The sequence below is a fragment of the Arvicola amphibius genome, chromosome 2 (assembly GCF_903992535.2).
Source record: "Arvicola amphibius chromosome 2, mArvAmp1.2, whole genome shotgun sequence".
NCBI classification, from domain to species: domain Eukaryota; kingdom Metazoa; phylum Chordata; class Mammalia; order Rodentia; family Cricetidae; genus Arvicola; species Arvicola amphibius.
Genome location: NC_052048.2, coordinates 186476602 through 186480115, shown reverse-complemented (window position 1 = coordinate 186480115; position 3514 = coordinate 186476602). Strand labels below are relative to the sequence as shown.

The following is a 3514-nucleotide window of genomic DNA, read 5'->3' as shown; positions in this document are numbered from 1 at the left end:
TGCTGGAGACCATTATTTTTTTGTTTTTGTTGTTGTTGTTGTTGTTGTTGTTGTTTGAGACAGGGTGTCTCTGTAGCTTTGGACTCTTGTAGACCAGGCTAGCCTTGAACTCATAGAGCTCTACCTGCCTCTGCCTCCCAAGAGCTGGGATTAAAGACGTGTGCCACCAACGCCTGGCTTGTGGAGGCCATCGTTTATGGAAGAAAACAAGTCTCATGTTTTTCACTCCCCTAAACGTTTGTTTAACCCATCTGATGTGCTTGATCTCAAGTAGGCAGGAGGTTCATAGGCAGGAAATACATCAGAATGTACTCCTGATTGGATGTAGGCTGGAGAGATGTCAGGATGTATGCATTTCCCTGATTGGACCAGATGGGAAAAGCGATGAATTATGGGCTTTTCCTTTTTAAACCCCTGCAAACTGTGACTCTGGGCCATTTCCCAGAAACCTGGGTATGGACCTGGTCAGAGTCCATCCACCTGGCAAGTATTTAACTAAGGCTTGCTTCAAATTTAGCTTTAAACTGTGGTAGTAGTCTTATTCTTTCTGGCTGGGATTAACAGTTTGTTGGCAGGCTAGCCACAGACTGCAGGGACACCCCTTCAGCCCTGGCATAATATGTTTGCCTTTCTTCTGAAATTATTTTGAGGCAAGAGGATTTGAAAGATCATTTTTTTACAGAGACCTTTTAGTAAAAGTGAAATTTGGAGAAAGCACGGAAGACTTACAGAGACCTGCTAACTCCTGATTAAACATTACATCCCAGCAGGGCATCTTGCGGGCCCGTCTGATTTGACTTCATTACAAGAGAGAAACATCAGAAGCAGTGACAGCACCAGAAAGTTTTAATACAGAGACCTCCAATTATTTATCCAAGGAATCTGAAGTCTTTCTTTATACCTGACAAGATTGAGAGTGTGTCGATGTTCCCAAGCCTTTTGGCCTGTGTACGCTTGCCGTCACAGACCTCATAGGCTAGGTGGACACCCCCTGACTGTGTTCAACAGCCCAGATTTATCAGTGTGCTGTGACTAAGGGTTCCCAATTTTGAAACTGGGCTCTGCCCTGAGTAGCAGCTCCTTGTACCTTGAAGAGGCAAAATATATCTGCCATCGGGACAGGTTTAAGTCAGTACTAAAGAATTTTACTGGGTTGGAGAGATGTCTCAGAAGTTAAGAGCATTGCCTGCTCTTCCAAAGGTCCTGAGTTCAATTCCCAGCAACCACATGGTGGCTCACAGCCATCTGTAATGGGGTCTGGTGCCCTCTTCTGGCCTGCAGGCATATATACAGACAGAATATTGTATACATAATGAATAAATAAATATTTAAAAAATAAAAATTAAAAAAATAAAGAATTTTACCCTACAAGTTCCTAAGGGATTGACTGTATACAGCTCTTTAGTCCTATGACTCTATGGCTCTGCTCATTACAGTCCTGTGTTCTGCTTTGGTTCTTGTATGTTTTCAAATATGGCCTTTTTTCCCTATAAATTTTATACAGCTAAATGCTTTCAAACCTAATAAATAAGACCTATTTGTTTGTTAAAAAATAAAATAAAAAATGGGCTGGAAAGGTGGCTTAGTGGTTAAGAGCACGGGCTGCTTTTCCAGCGGACCTGAGTTCAATTCCCAGCACCCACATGGTGGCTCACAACCATCCATAATGAGATCTGGTGCCCTCTTCTGGCCTGCAGGCAGACATACAGGCAGAACACTGTGTACATAACAAACAAATACATCTTTAAGAAAAATTTTAAAAGGTACTTTATGTTAATTAGAATATTTATACAGACATCACTTTCAGTCAGGCACACGCTTAATCCCAGCATTTGGGAAGTAGAAGCAGATGGATCTCTAAATTCAAGGCCAACCTAGGGGCTGGAGAGATGGCTCAGAGGTTAAGAACATTGCCTGCTCTTCCAAAGGTCCTGAGTTCAATTCCTAGCAACCACATGGTGGCTCACAGCCATCTGTAATGGGGTCTGGTGCCCTCTTCTGGCCTGCAGACATACACACAGAATATTGTATACATAATAAATAAATATTTTAAAAAAGGTCAACCTGGTCTACATAGTGAGCTCCAGGACAGCCAGACAAAGCACATTAAATGGACATATGGTGCATGCCTTCGAACCCAACATTCAGGAGAGGTTCGTTTGAGACCAGCCAGAGATACGTGAGACTACTCCCCCCCCCCCCCCCCCCCCCGTCTCTAAAAGACAAAACACCCGCACAGACTAAGCATAGTGGCACACATCTATGCTCCCATCAGTGGAGGCAGGGAGATCACAACCTCAAGGTCGTCCTCTGCTTCTCTGCTACGTCACAGTTAGCCAAGTTTCAAAGATGAATGAATAGATGCGGTAAATAGGCCTGCTTTGGTCTGGGGTGAGGTAGCTAACAGATAGGACATTTCTTGGGCAACTGATGGTGACCGCAGACAGCTGTGTCTCTGCTCGCCCCTGATAATTACCTGACACTGGACGCCTTCCAACACTGGCTCTTCCTTGTATTCTGCATGTGTACCATATGAGTGCAGGAGTCTGAGGAAGCCAGAAGAGGGCATCAGATTCCTTAGAACTGGATTACACACCATGTAGTGGTAGCCCACGTCTTTAATCCCAGCACTCGGGAGGCAGAGGCAGAGGCAGGCGGATCTCTATGAGTATGAGGCCAGCCTGGTCTACAAGAGCTAGTTCCAGGACAGCTAGGGCTGTTACATAGAGAAACCCTGTCTCAAAAAACAAAAAGAAAACAAAACAGGACTACAGGTGGTAATAAAGTGTCACGTGGGTGGCATCTCTGCTGAGGATGCTTAGTTTACACACCAAGTACAACATAGCAATCCAGATTCCCCAAAATTAAGGTCAGAAATCTGAAGGAAACTGTAGCTACCTTGGAGGAAGAGGAAACACTCTAAAGAGAGACGTTCATGTGCCCTCCCTCCGCTATCAGGGCTTGAACAATGATCCTCTCATAATTAACAGGTTGTTCCGGCCTGTGAAAGCCTACTAGGGGAAGGGGAAAGGCTAAAACTCTGTCTGTTTTTTGGCTTTTTCCTCCAAATGGAACCATTCCTTCCTGGGGAAGACTCCTTAAGATTCAGGAAATAAGCTACACTCTCAAGCCTCAAGAAGTTCCTGAAACTAACAGGCCTCAAGCCTCCCCTCCATGCTCTAAGGTTGTAAAAGCAGAAACAACTCCAGGCAAGGAGAGACCTCCAGCTCCCTGAGCCGCCTACAGGTCATGCAGGGAGCTCCAGGGATGCAGCTTTCGTGAGTCATCAGCCTGCTGGGGTTGGCTTTTCCGGGATGCGACTGCCTTTGAGTTATCCACACTCCTATAAGAACCCTTCACCCATGTCCCTATAAGTAAGTCCTCACCCACTCCGCTGAAGCTCACCCCGTCAGCTCACTAAACTAGACTTGGGTAAGAAGGTTCCTTTGCTCTGTGGCCAGCGCTGTATGTGAGATGAATAGACGTTTGTTCATATTGCTCCAGTAAAAATTAC

At 45.2% G+C, this 3514-nt stretch overlaps 1 pseudogene; it reads left to right on the top strand.

Annotated features, from left to right (window-relative positions):
* Positions 1-639: 639 nt before the first annotated feature.
* LOC119807410 lies at positions 640-1139 on the top strand (annotated as a pseudogene).
* The last annotated feature ends 2375 nt before the right edge of the window (positions 1140-3514 follow it).